The 15036-nt window shown below is 42.8% G+C and overlaps 1 long non-coding RNA gene across 7 annotated transcripts in view; it reads right to left on the bottom strand.

Moving 5' to 3' along the window:
* LOC138260036 (uncharacterized) overlaps nucleotides 1-15036 on the bottom strand; it is a 147755-nt gene that overhangs the window by 63511 nt on the left and 69208 nt on the right. For all 7 annotated transcript variants that reach the window (XR_011198798.1, XR_011198794.1, XR_011198796.1 and 4 more), the window contains 2 exons: nucleotides 2239-2431; nucleotides 238-479 (listed from right to left, as the gene is read on the bottom strand). This is a non-coding gene — a long non-coding RNA (uncharacterized lncRNA). The remainder of the gene's footprint in view (nucleotides 1-237; nucleotides 480-2238; nucleotides 2432-15036) is intronic.

The following is a 15036-nucleotide window of genomic DNA, read 5'->3' on the forward strand; positions in this document are numbered from 1 at the left end:
TTGAACGTAGCCATAAAAAGCATTGATGGGCGCATAATCTTAGCTTGGCATTTTCACATGGTTATAATTTGTTTGGTGATGTAAAAAACATTTTTCGTATTGTATTTACCACTTGGTAACCATACAGTTAAAAAAAGTAACTAAAAAAAGAGTTACCTGACATTAAAGGTTGCTTTAGTTTGCAATATTATCTACGCTTACAGCATTTCAGTGAGTGCAGTGTTACTCATAACTTACTTTGCAAAGTAATGTGTTTCTATGTGATCCTGTTGATTTTCCACTCCACTGCTATGCTACGATCTCCAGGCTGTTGTAAAGGGGCTTCTGGCTCTTCATCTTACGAATCTGTGTCTTCCAAATTGAGTTGTAGCCCGTGTCTGGTTGCTTTGCTTGGCAATGTTGTAACGCCTCTCATTTTGGTATGTAGGGAGCTAGGTACAAGGTCAGAATCCAAGGTCGTAATGCATATGCACAGTCACCTAGCAAAATTAAGATAAGTGTGAGAATGGCAGGACCTGATATTAGGCAGACACTTATATGTCCTTTATTTTACAGCATCACATCACCTAGTAAATAGTCATCATCAAACTCCCCATGTGCTAGGCATTGTTGTACTCCAATGTGTCTGAAGATGTATGTGTCACGGGTGCTTCCTGAGTATTTCGCCACTGTATCTGTGATGACTTTATGGGCATCACATACTACCTGGATGTTGAAGGAATGTGTATTTTTCCTAGTTCTAAATAGATATTCAATATGTGCTGGAGGACAAATAGAAACATGTGTCTCATCTACACAATTTAAGACATGGGGGAAGTTGGCAAGCCTGTAAAAGTTTAATTTGATGTTGCGTATTTCCTCTACATTCCTGGGCAGGTATAAGTAATTGTTCATGTACATGAGCATGGCATCTAGGTACCGCTTAAAGAAACGTCACAGTGCACTTTGGGACACCCCACCAGTAACAGCCATCAACCCCTGGCAGCTACCGAAGGCCAAAAGGTGCAGTGAGCACAGCACTTGCACATGCGTGGGGATGGAACTGCTGTGCAGGGTACTGCTTTCTATGTGTGGTTTAAGCATATCTATCAAATCTAATCACAGCTCCTGTATTTTTCATAGATTTTCTCCTCAGTCTGTTGAAATATGATAAGCCTGGTTCTAAAGATCCTGTCCTCCTCCTCCTCTGCTGGGCAGCCAGGAGCTGCCTCATTGCAATCACACACAGTGCAGCCATTGTGGAAACCACTGATGCATTGAGGTCCAGGTTTTATAGTTTTCACAGAGTTACCAACTGAACGGAATCAGTGAAAAATTGCATGTACAAATGGGCGTTCTAGTGACTTGTCACAAACTGCAACACCCTTGAGCATATGGTTTGCGACTCGCAAATACTGATTCTATAATTGCGAGTCGCAAAAACAGGTGACAAAAAATTTCAAATAACACATTGATTGTAGCACTATTTTATACTGAATGGTGTTCGTACATAATGAAACGCCACTTTTTCCTCGCAACTAGGTTTGCAACCAACTTGCGAGTCGCAAATCATTTGTTCATCTGGACCCTATGACTGTTGTGAAGTAGCTGCTAATAGACTTTATCACTGTATCCTCTGTCAGGTTATTATCTTTCCTCTTGTCACTAATGTGAAATATGAAAACCACTAAACAAAGAGAGGGTGCACAGCTTGGCCTTGGCTAGCCGCGGATGGGTTCAGACAGGCCTGGTCTTGGCCCAGTCTTCACGAAGGTGTGTCCCGCACTGCAGGAAGCCCATGATGATTTTATGGGCTATGAGAATCCTGCCTCCTTGATGAAGTAGACTGGTGTAGGCTGGTCCTAGGAGTCTTCTAGACAGACCCCCAATGTGACTCTGTAATTGTTACATGCTGTGGCAAGCCAGGGATGAGCTTATGGGCCGTGAGATGACAGCCTCCAGGTGCAAGTGAACTGGTGCAGGCTGGTCCTGGCAGTCCTATCAACGGACCCCCAATGCGGCTCTGTAAGTGTTTGTTGGAAAGCAGCAATACAAATACAGCCATTGCTGTCCTCTGCCAAGAGCATGACGGTACCAAGGGGAAATGATAATTTAGAAGCCTTTCTATAGGAATATGTTAAAGTCCATGTTTTAATTTAGAGCAGTCAGAACCAGAGCTAGAGTGGGGTGTTTTAATATAGGAATGGCTGTGTATATTGTTAAACATATTCTTTGATTTATACATCTTGCAACTCTTACCTGGTTAGTCATTAATGAAGATGGCTGAGAGGGAACCCTGCTAGTATAGTCAATCATTGTACTCTGTTGATTTTCACCGCACTGGTGGGGACAGCAATAGAATTTCATAAGCGAGTCCACTGAACTGCACAAAACTTTTTCCTGGAAGGGTGCAAAGAGCTTTCGAGGATGCATGCACGCCTCCTCTGTAATGCTGGAAAATAGAGAAAAGGCTTAAAATAACCCTCTGTGAGTAGGCATGACTGATGCCTCCATCATGTGATCTCTTAAAGCCACAATGTTCTTAGAGGAATCATTTACATACAAAAGTGTCAGCGATATTAAATACTATTAATGTTGGAATTAACCATAAATCAAAATCTATAAATGAATAAATCTTCAAACAGTATGTAATTAGTTTCTGGAAAAATGAAGATTTTTAAATATATTCACTAATAATATATTTCTCAATATAGAAAAGCAGCAAGGAGAATTTGTACTTGTTAGAAATGGGGTCTTTGTTTGACAGTCAGGTTACCCCCTGTTCAAGCAAGGACCCTCACTCTAATTAGGGTAAAAGAGAATCACCCTCAGCTAACCCCTGCTTACCCCCTTGGTAGCTTGGCAGAGCAGTAGGCTTAACCTCAGAGTGCTAGGTGTAAAGTATTTGTACCAACACACACAGTAACTTAATGAAAACACTACAAAATGACACAACACCAGTTTAGAAAAATAGGAAATATTTATCTAAACAAAACAAGACCAAAACGACAAAAAAGTTATTAATTAAAAATCAAAAAGAGTCTTTAAGTAGTTTTAAAAAGACACTAGCGCTGCTAGAGTGAAAATGTACCTGGTGTGCGTCAAAAATAACCCCGCACGGGCGGGTGTGCGCCAAAAAAAACTCCTCACGGCGGTTCTTGAGTCAAAAATCCAGCCGCACGATGATTTGAAAATCCCGCAGCGCAGGTTGTGATCTCCCAGCCTCCGTCAGCGATGCTGCGCGTCGTTCCTCCTGCTCCGTGCGTCGATTTTTCGGTCGCGTTTCCTGCGAGTGTCGTTTCTCAGCTGCGGAGCCGCCGGCGCGTCGGTTTTTTCAGCCGCAGATCGGATTTGCGTCAATCTTTTCCCCGCACGGCGCTCTGTGCGTGGATTTTCTTGTCTTTAGGCTGCCAGCTTCTCCTTTCAGGGTCCCAGGAACTGGATGGGCACCACAGGGCAGAGTAGGAGTCTCTCCAGAGACTCTAGGTGCTGGCAGAGAGAAGTCTTTGCTGTCCCTGAGACTTCAAACAACAGGAGGCAAGCTCTAGATCAAGCCCTTGGAGATTTCTTCTCAAGATGGAAGGCACACAAAGTCCAGTCTTTGCCCTCTTACTCTGGCAGAAGCAGCAACTGCAGGATAGCTCCACAAAGCACAGTCACAAGCAGGGCAGCTCTTCTTCCTCAGCTATTCAGCTCTTCTCCAGGCAGAGGTTCCTCTTGGTTCCAGAAGTGTTTCTAAAGTCTGTAGATTTTGGGTGCCCTTCTTATACCCATTTTAGTCTTTGAAGTCACCTTTCTTCAAAGGGGACTCACACCTACTTGTGAAATCCTGCCTTGCCCAGGCAAGGCCTCAGACACACACCAGGGGGGTTGGAGCCGGCATTGTCAGAGGCAGGCACAGTCCTTTCAGATGAGAGTGACCACTCCACCCCTCCCTCCTAGCAGAGATGGCTAATCAGGAAATGCAGGTTACACCCCAGCTCCCTTTGTGTCACTGTCTGGTGTGAGGTGAAAAACAACCAACTGTCAAACTGACCCAGACAGGGAATCCACAAACAAGGCAGAGTCACAGAATGGTTTAAGCAAGAAAATGCTCACTTTCTAAAAGTGGCATTTTCAAACGCACAATCTTAAAATCAACTTTACTAAAAGATGTATTTTTAAATTGTGAGTTCAGGAACCCCAAACTCCACATGTCCATCTACTTTCTAGAGGAATCTACACTTTAATCATATTTAAAGGTAGCCCCCATATTATCCTATGAGAGAGACAGGCTTTGCAACATTGAAAAACGAAATTGGCAGTATTTCACTGTCAGGACATATAAACCACATTACTATATGTCCTACCTTATCCATACACTGCACCCTGCCCTTGGGGCTACCTAGGGCCTACCTTAGGGGTGCCTTACATGTAAGAAAAGGGAAGGTTTAGGCTTGGCAAGTGGGTACACTTGCCAAGTCGAATTTACAGTGTAAAAATACACACACAGACACTGCAGTGGCAGGTCTGAGACATGATTACAGAGCTACTTATGTGGGTGGCACAACCAGTGCTGCAGGCCCACTAGTAGCATTTGATTTTCAGGCCCTGGCACCTCTAGTGCACCTTACTAGGGACTTACTAGTAAATCAAATATGCCAATCATGGATAAACCAATTACATACAATTTACACGGAGAGCATATGCACTTTAGCACTGGTTAGCAGTGGTAAAGTGCTCAGAGTTGAAAAGCCAACAGCAACAGGTCAGAAAAAAATAGGAGGCAGGAGGCAAAAAGACTGGTGATGACCCTGCATAAGCAAAAGTCCAACAGTACTGTTTTATACAAACACACTGGTGACCCCTCTAGTCCCCAATCCCTTTACATTCAAGGGACAGAAGGAGAGCACCAACCCTCCTGACTCTCCAACCGCAAAATGTTTGAGTCCTATATGCAGTCTTTCAAACAATCAGAAATCACTCCTGTTGGACTCGAGCAGCTCATGCGATGAATTGCATCATGGAAAGTATAAGGTTGACGTTTCGGTCTCCCAAAGCTCAAACTGTCCACAAGACCAACGTCAGGAAAATGTGTCAAAGTGGATTAAATCACAATGATTGCTGCTTAGAAAAACACTGCATAATCCTTTTCAACCAACACATCCAGCACTAGTCAGTTACTCCCGTATAAAGAAAGGATGATGTAATGTCACCACAGATACGTAAACTCCCACCGGGCTCGAATCAATCATAAGGCTCATGTGATAGCATGTGATACTCTCAGATCAGATGTTTATGTGCAATTTTATATTAGCATAAGGGTGACAGAGTTATAAAGTGATACACTTCTCCAAAGCAGCCTCTTGAAACCATTAACCATCTTGGATCCATTAATAGAATCATTAATGGTTTGATGTCTCTTATTAGATAGACATCAGGATGAAGAGCTGCTCTAAGGATAGGGTACTTGGAAGGAATAATCAACTCAAAAAAATGTTATCATCTTAGCAGTCTATCACAGGCAGTAGGTCTTGATCATGTTTCGGATATACTGGGATTCTCTAGGTAGATACTAAGATGAGTCACAGCATAAAGTAATGTTGTAGAAGAACCTTTGAAGTATTTGACATGTAATGGAAAATCATTTTGTTTTTGTAGACATATACAAGTTAGACTGAACACATAACTAATGAGTCTTCTACGGAAATCTGTGATCCTATTTAACAATGAAATAAAATTTTCAGAAAAGGCACCATGTGATATTGTCATAGAGAATTGAAAAAAAACAAAAAGGAATTAGATGGGACAGCAGGGGCCATATTTTTAAATTTTCATGAGGCATTAATCTCCATGCAATGAAGAAATTGAACAGTGTTTTCACTAGTATGTATGTTAGAGGAGCTATTGTTGATGGTGTACTATACATAAATCAGTAAAATATACTGTAGTCTGGGAAATCTTCCTCTCTTCTTCCTTCCTAAAACAAATAAATCTCACCATACCAAAACACTCAACCTCATGAACCAATTGTTTTCTTTTTCATGACACCTCATGTTTCTATAAATTAATTTGTAACAGAGACACTTCCACCAAAGGCCACAATGGCTCACAATCTGACAAATGTAGAACAGCATCCCGTCTTGCTCGTGGGTCCAGCTTAATGACACTGCATTTGAACACCTGAATTGTCCACGTTTGGAACTGTTAAACCAAAACTCTATGTAGGGGTTGGATTCATCCTCAACATGTTCTTCTTTGTCACCCCTACTCCCAACCTGCACTTTTCCACCACCTTTCTCTTGCCCTTACCTGTCTGATATTGAAGCCCAATGATGCTGAGCAGCACACTCTTCAACCCTCACTACTTAAATTCAATGCAGACACTCACATTGTGCCTGTAGAAATGTCACCTAGCCACCAACCTCTCTGTTCCTGTTCCCGTTTGAAGTCACTTCCTAAACGCTTATTCACACAACATATCCTGTGATCTCATCCTTCTCTATAAGTTCTTGAACACCTACTCCAATTAGTCCAATGTCTCCAATCTGACCATTCCAAGCTAATAGCCACTCCTTCCGCATCTATCTCCACATGAATATTCTCACCATAATGGCCGCCTCTGTGCATCAATTACATTGATAAATTGCTGCCGCCATCCATGCAATCCCTTACCTTCTCCTCACAGATTCAAGATGATATTGCAATAGATGGCTTGCTGTCTAAATGCCCTCCATCAACATAGTATCTCTGGTTTTCACCTCAACAAATATGCCTCCTTCAGACGTGTCTCCTTTTTTAAAATACACACTTCTCCATCCTTAGACTCTCACGTCTGCCCTCATTCTCTAAATCAGTGGTTCCCAACCTGTGGGCCGGGGACCCCTGGGGGTCCGCAAAGCCTCCTCAGGGGGTCCACGACTGCTTACAAAATGTAATAATATTAGGTCCCAGCTATCAGTAATGACTCAGTGGGGGTCCCTTGTGTTCAAATAATGATTCAGTGGGGGTCCCCGGGCTCCAGTATTGATAAAATGGAGGTCCACAGAAGTCAAAAGGTTGGGAACCACTGCTCTAAATCAATGACTCCGTCAACTCACCATTCTCCAACGAATGTGTGTTGTGTTTCAACTGTTATGCTTCTCCCGATTATCCAGGTGTAAAATGTCTCCTGCATATCCTCTGCTGCCTCTTTACCTCAAAGCATTAAAACTCTGACCCACACTCCTGACATACCTCTTCCATTCATCCTATTTAGCTTTAGATCCTCCATGGCCTGCCTTTCGTAATTCAAAACTGCTCTTTATATCATGATATTAAAGAAAGATTGTCTAACACTACACCTCACTCTCTTTACTTTTTATAGTCACCATTTCTTTTCTACAGTGAATATTAATGATATACACAATAAAAATAAATATTCATGCTGAGTGTTATGTCTGGTGTGGCACTTTTCAAGCTCTTTTCCCATATTCTGCCATTCTTATATGTGTATGCCGATAGCAGTCCTGGGACCTACTACATTTACCTTTTCCCACTGAAAGGAGTTGTGTCAGCCTGCTCATTACATCCAGCAAGTAGCAAACTGGCAGACCATGTCAGGCGTTGTCAACAGGCACGTTATTGGTAGCATCCATATGTAAGAAAAAGATCTCTTATGCTTGCCCATTACATTTAAGATGGCACCTTCCCTGTTCCATTGCTCTGAATCAAAACAAATGTGTCCACTGTTCCACAATATGCCTAGCTCTCTTGTGTTCCTTTCCAGCAGTGTACAGATAGACAAGTGCAGTATGTCCCAGCTTTGAAACTGAAGTGACCCAGAGCTGAGACCTGTAAAATCACTGAACTGTTTCAGTTGTTTAGTTACTTAACTCTGTCACTATTATATGCCCGTCCTTTTACATAATTACGACACAAGTATTTGTTGGACAAAAGTAGTATCAATATGTTGGTAACTACAAATAATTCATAAGCATTCTTGTTGGTCGTATTTGAAGGCATGATTGGAATATGAGGATTTTCAAACCGAAACTCGTCAGTAATTAAAGTCTGGTGAATAAAAATAATTGTCAGTTCTGAGAATTAAGATTTAATTAGTTGGAGCAGTGCCTCACTACATTTTGTTGAATTCCCTTCTCAGTCCAATTAAACATGCAGACAGCAGGGAATTCAAACTGCTCTGAAAGCCTGAATTTAAAGATGGATTTTGCACGCAATGCTTCCTGCTAGTAGTGTTACTTTGTGCTCTATTATTAGTGCATTTTCTTACCATGCTGCTTGCAAAGAGATATCAAATATGTGGGTTCGAAATTTACAGTAGCTTGTTAAATAACCAAATCAAAAAGAACAGGATGAGTCGGGAAAGCAATAAACAAGCTGGAAGGGGAGCAAAATAAAGAGTAGGGAGCAATGGGGATTTGATGGGAGAAGAAACACACAGATATAGAGAGCAAGAAAACACATGTACTTCCGTGGAAGGCTGGAATAAAAGAAAACATATAGGGCCAGATGTATCAGAAGTTTTTGCAATCGCAAACGGTGCAAATCGGTAAATTTCACCGTTTGCGAATACAAAATCGCCTTTTATGATGTATGAAAGGCATTTACAGTGCAGATATAAGGAATCACTAAAATAGTGATTCCTTGCAACAGCGACATGAATTTGCAGGACATGTTCTGCGTATCTCAAATAGCAACATGAATTTGCACATCACATTCTGCAAATCGCAAATTGCGACCTGGATTTGCGAATCACATAATGTGAATCGCGAAATCAGTTCGCTATTTGCGATACGCAGAATGCAATTTGCAAATTCCATCTCGCAATGCAATGTATCATCAGTTCGCATATAGCGAATATTGGCAGAATGGCCTTTTGCACATGCAATTTACCACAAAGTGAAATCAGGTGGTAAACAGGTGCAACCTATATATAGAGGCCCAGAATGACTCAGCCTCTTTTCCACAATGGTTGCACTCTACGTGATGGTGAGGAGGATAAGGATCCTGGCAGATTTGAGGAGAGGGAGGAGGAGACAGGAGCGCATTTTTAGAGTGTGCATTACCCTTTTTGACCAGACAGAGGAGGTGATATATGATAAGTACAGGTTAAGCTCAGCCATGATACTTGACCTGACAGCTGATCTACCACCCATAATGCAGCACAACACATACAGGATGAATAGCATGCCCACCCATTTGCAGGTATTATGCTCCCTGCACCTATTAGCCTCAGGGAGCTATCAAGGGGTCATAGCAGCAGCTGGAGGGGTTTCACAGAGTGCTCTCTCATGATTTTTCAATGCATTCTTCAATGACATGCTGAGCAAAATTCAACAGCACATAAGATTCCCCAACACCCCACAGGATTTACAACAGACAAAATTTGATTTCTACCAGATTGCCTAATTCCCACATGTAATAGACGCCATTGATGGGACACATGTAGCTATCTATTCACCATCGGCCACAGAGTATATTTATTGGAACCGTAAAAGTACTCATTCTATGAACATACAAGTAATTATCAATGCATCCAACTGTATAATGGATCACGTGGCCAGATACCAAGGAAGTACACATGACTCCTACATCTTTCAGCACAGTGGAATTTACACAAGACTACTTACTGGGGAGTTTGGTGAAGGATACCTACTGGGTAATCTAATAGTTGACAATGTTGCATTGATGTATACTTGATGTCACGGATAACAATTACTCATTTAATTCTCCTGTCATTCCAGGAGACAGTGCCTACGCCCAGAGGTCATTCACACTGACGCTTTATCTGAGTCCTGCATCGCCAGCTGAAAGGAGGTATAATACTGCTCACAGGACAACGCACAGCTTTGTTGAGAGGACCTTTGGCCTGCTGAAGAGCCACTTCAGATGCATACACAAGAGTCGTGGTGCACTACAATACAGCCCTGAAACAACATGCAAAATCATGGCTACGTGTGCCATGTTGCATAACATTCCTACAACGAGGGGCATACCTGTAGAACCCACCAAACCAGACTCAGATGAGGATAATGATGGATGATGATCCCTTGCCACCCCTTCACCCAGCAGACAGAAGCAGTACAGCAGAGGGCAGACAAAGACGTGCTGAGATCATGTGCAACTATTCCTGATGTAAGTAATGACAATACCACGTCTATTTTATGTATTGCTGTAGGTAGCATCTTTATTGCCTTGACTTCAGGTAATATATGTGTGATTAGGACATAGCTATACACTATACACAAACAGGTGCGAGTAACAGTGTCACACTATTAGCATCATAGTATAACTGATTTGCTACATGTTAAGCTAGTCCCCTGTACCCCTCAACATTACTTCCTACATCCACGCACTCCACTTGAGTGCTCAGTGGCACCTCTTGTAGCGGGTTCAAAGACAGTACTGTGTCTGGTACTGCGACGCCTAGGATCCATCACAGGGGCTGTGAGACTGCTGAGGCTAGAGAGCTCCTCACTATCCCCACCACCCAGTTCGCTGTTTGTAGCACTCCGTGCTGTCTGCATTGTCTCCAAAACATTGGTTATTTGCACCAATCCTTGTGCAACGTCCAGACTGCAATGTGCCATCTCCACTTGTATGCCCACAGCACGTTCTAATATCAAGGCAGTTGTGGTAGTCAACCGATTGACAGATCTGCGTAACCCATCCAGCTTGCCCATCAATTGGTGATGGCACCTACGATGGCTGACATGCTCCTGCTGCATCACAGTGTGGAGTTCCCTAATGGCGTTTGTCATCTCCTTTGCATTTTCTGATGCTGTTTGCTGTCCCTCATGCAGCTTGCACATGTTTTCATTAAGAGATTCGAACTGCTTGTGCATTGATCCCATGCTTACGTTGAGAGATTCGAACTGCTTGTGCATTGATCCCATGTTTTCATTGAGTGCATCCACCTGCTTGTGCATTGTTCACATGTTATCATTGGGAGACTCAAACTGACTGTGCATTGTGCCCATGTTATGAGTGATTGACACCAACTACCTGTGCATTGACCTCATGTGTTTAGATTGCAGGTGCTGCACTTTCAGCATGGAAGCCTCAAGGTCGCCAAAGTGTGATGGGCCCTCACCTTCCTCTGTGCACTGTCTGCCTGCTTTGCGACACCTCCTGAGGGGAGTGGATTGACGCTGGGACAGGGACTGCTGTCTGTCAGTGCTTCTAGCCTCTAGGGGTGGTGTGGGTACTTCATCCAGCATTTCATCAGGTTATACTGAGGGAGACGTAGCACTCTTGCCCTGCATCTTGTTGGTGCACGTATGAAGGACTCACTGGTGTTTGAGTCGGACTGTGGCGAGTTTCGCTATGCCCCACATTTCCACTTTCTGCTGCGTCAAGGCCCAGAACATCTGCAACAACAATGTGCAGCATGTCATTTTTGATTAGTAATTAAATATTTGCATAATAGTATTACATGTACACTGGCATAGTATCATTAAGAGTATTTTGTGTTGTTTCTCTATTTGGTTTAACACTATCTTGATATTTATGTGATATTTGCACTTTAGGGACGTGGACTACCACTCTCATAAGGCATTGTTGTGTTGTATGTAAGATGTGGCATGCACTACTATCACACTGCATAGTGCCAATAGCTATTTTCTAAGGGGAATTTGTACATGCACTTATGGGCAGACACATCATTACTGCCCTTACCTTTGCTGGTGCTGGGTGTGCCTGAGGTGTCAATGTCAGTGACACCACTGACAGCTTCAGGAAGCAGTGTCGACTCCACCATGTCTTCCATTGGTGTGGACAGTGTCTGAGTTGGTGGTCCTCCTCCGGTGCTCCTTGCCTCCTTTAGCCTGCTGGCTACCCTATCTTTGGCACATGAATGCAAGTCGTGCCATCGTTTACGTATCTCCTCGCTAGAGCACTGCGCAACCCCCACTGCGCATATTTTGGTCTGGATGTCTGACCACAGTTTTCTCTTCTCACTTTCAGATACCTTAAGCGAGTTCTTCCCAAAAAGTTTGTTGTGGTTCCTAACCACCTCCTCAGTGAGTACCTCCAATTCCTGCTTACTGAATTTGAGCTTGTGCATCCTGTCTCCTTTCTCCTTCACATTCCCATCAGTAGCCATGTTCCTGTTTGGTCCTGGCTGTCTCTTAAGGCTTCCTCCCTGGTACTGGGCTGTGTCTCTCTGCCTGCTCCTGTGGGTGGGGCTTCTGGAAACAGCATAGGCTGACTCACTTCCTAGTTGTGATGTCATCAGGCTGTTCCGGGTAGCTGTTTTCGCAATTTATGATTTGAAAATACTGATTCACTATTTTTTGCAATTCGGTATTTGTAACTCGCAAATTACGATTGTGAATTTTAAGAAATCGCTATTACTGACTCTCAGTTTTCATACATTCCGTTTTGCATTTCTAAAATAGACATTTCTTTCAATTCGCTATTTAAGAAATGTAAACCCGGAGCTTGATACATCTGGCCCATAGTTCCCTGATGTCACCTGTGGAAGAATACAAGTCATCCTGTCAAAAGGATGAAAAAGAGGCTATTCTCCAAGGGAGGGGAAAACATGCAAAGAAAACTGAATCCATAAATTATGAAGCATTGACAATAAAGTTAATCACGAATAAGCAATAGGCTGACCCAAAGCCTGCTGTATGTATTGGTGTTATACAGTTGGCATTTCTACAACAGACAACTGAAAGACGAGACTTAACAATAGAGCCATTTGGAGCATGTAATTCATATGCATTTGTAAATGTCTCAATGTCAGACGATTTTCTCCCTTTAGTGGCAGCTGTAATAAAATAGAAAATTATAACACACATTTGTTATCATAAAGAATTAAGGGCCAGATGTAGGAAGGTTCCCTTTTGCGAGGTGCAAATTGCGAGTCCCAGCGACTCGCAATTTGCACCTCGCAAAAGGGAATGCAGAAAGGTGTCTCAGACACCTTCTGCGACTCGCTATGGGGTCCAAATATTTATGAGGTGGGTCGCAGTTTGCGACCCCATAGCGAGTCTGGTCACCCACGGGGATGGTGGCCTCCTGGAGACAGCAGACCACCATATCCGTGACTGCTTTTCAATAAAGCAGTTTTTTTTTTTCTCTTTGCAGCCCGTTTTCCTTAAAGGAAAACGAGGTGCAAATAGAAAAAATACCGAAACCTATTAGTTTCGTTTTTTTTCAGAGTAGGCAGTGGTCCATAGGACCACTGCCTGCACTGAAAAAAAAATTATGTGAGCATTCACAAAGGGGAAGGGGTCCCATGGGGACCCCTTCCCGTTTGCGAATGAGTTACCATCCACTTCAAGTGGATAGTAACTGCGAGTTGATTTGCGACCGCATTGGCGGTCACAAATCAAATCTACATCGCGGTGCAACTCGCAAATAGGAAGGGAACACCCCTTCCTATTTGCGAGTCTGAAACACATTTTGCGAGTCGGTACCGACTCGCAATATGTGTTTCTGCATCGCGTGAGGGCATTAGCGCCTCGCAAACTGCGTTTTTCGCTGTTTGCGAGGAGCTAATGCCTTGCTACATCTGGCCCCAGGTGTGCTAAATGGACGTGTGTGCACGGACTACTGTTAGGAGGAGCTTCTCAAATGAGGACGGTGCATAGTGGAAGCTCAGGTTTTGAGAGGTGACTGTCACTAACTAACATGCAACTCGATGGTCAGATTTGAACGTCAAAGGATTCTCTATGATGTTGATGTTTTGGAATGAGAGCTATGTTAAAGGATTCAATGTAAATTTTAAAAAATGTAAGAGGATGGGAACTTCTTAGAGTGAATTTTAAGGTATTGAATTATAGCATAGAGTAGAACGGATAGATTTGAAGAACAAATTGGAGGTGGTGCGCATTCTTTTCTTTAACAGGCACAATTAAAGAGAATTGTAATACTCCACTGCTTCCTCACATGAGGTAATGCATCCATTTGATATCTCTGAGTAAACTTTCTGCTCTGAAAGTTGTTGTCATGCAGAAGTCACGAATCACGAGTTAGTTAGTGGATTTTTTGTTCTAATATTAATGAGAAAAGGTGACTGATATTAAGAGAGAAGGGACCAACCATATTGCACTCCACATAGTTTGCATATTATGGGATGGGAAAATTGTGTTTTTTAAAACCATTTACCGTTCTCAGATATTCACAAAATCCTCATGCACTTTGCACCTCAGACACCTAATAGTTAAGATGATAATTTCTAAGAGGCTTCTCTTCCCCTGTTGGAAGCATCCACTTAATTTAGACACCCCTGTTTGCCTAGGAGCTATCTCTAATCCTCCAGTTGAGTTGCAGAACTGGCATTATGATGGTTGACTGAGGGGAATGTGAATGGGTGCTTTTTTGTTTCGACCCCCACTTGGCATGCATGTTTGTCTTTCAAAATCAAATTCCCAAAGCAGGAGTCAGGCCATTCCAGTCTTATTTTCATTCGAGATGGCACTTCCATGCTTTTGGAGACTGCTTAATAGTTTCAACAGTCTCCGTTTTCTACAGGGCCCAATGAACACTCAAGAAGATAAAACTATACGCTCTTGGGACTGTACTTTCCCCCATAAATATCCACTCTCCAGTACTCTTAAGATCCCTTGGTCATGAGGTATTCTGTCCCTATGCCAGACAGTCATTTATCCAGTAACTGCCTTTAATCCACTCTGTCACAGGTGATGAAACCAAATTTCCTCTTTTCCTTGCTCCCCTTCCTTTACAATTATAAAGAGTTTTCACTATGTTGTACATATTAAACAGACGTGAGAACCACTGCTGCACAGTCAGTGGATCATACAGCCATACAGATAAAAAAAAATACAGCTGCCCAGGGTCACCTGAAAAGTGCTGGTCGGTGCCAAATAACATCATTGATGGGGTGATACAAATCTATGTTGCAAACACCTTCTTCCAGAAGGCCTCTATCCCTCCCTTAAACACCTGCAGCTTCCCAAACTTACAAAACATATGGACCATATCTGCTGGAGGTTCTCCACAGCTGAGGCACTTATCGTTAGTTCTCCTGCACCAGCTAAATAGTTTAACAGGTGCGAAATACAAGTTGACTATAGTTTCGTAATGCTGGGTCCTCAGTCTAGCCAG

This window comes from Pleurodeles waltl, chromosome 9, assembly GCF_031143425.1.
Source record: "Pleurodeles waltl isolate 20211129_DDA chromosome 9, aPleWal1.hap1.20221129, whole genome shotgun sequence".
Classification (NCBI taxonomy): Eukaryota; Metazoa; Chordata; class Amphibia; order Caudata; family Salamandridae; genus Pleurodeles; species Pleurodeles waltl.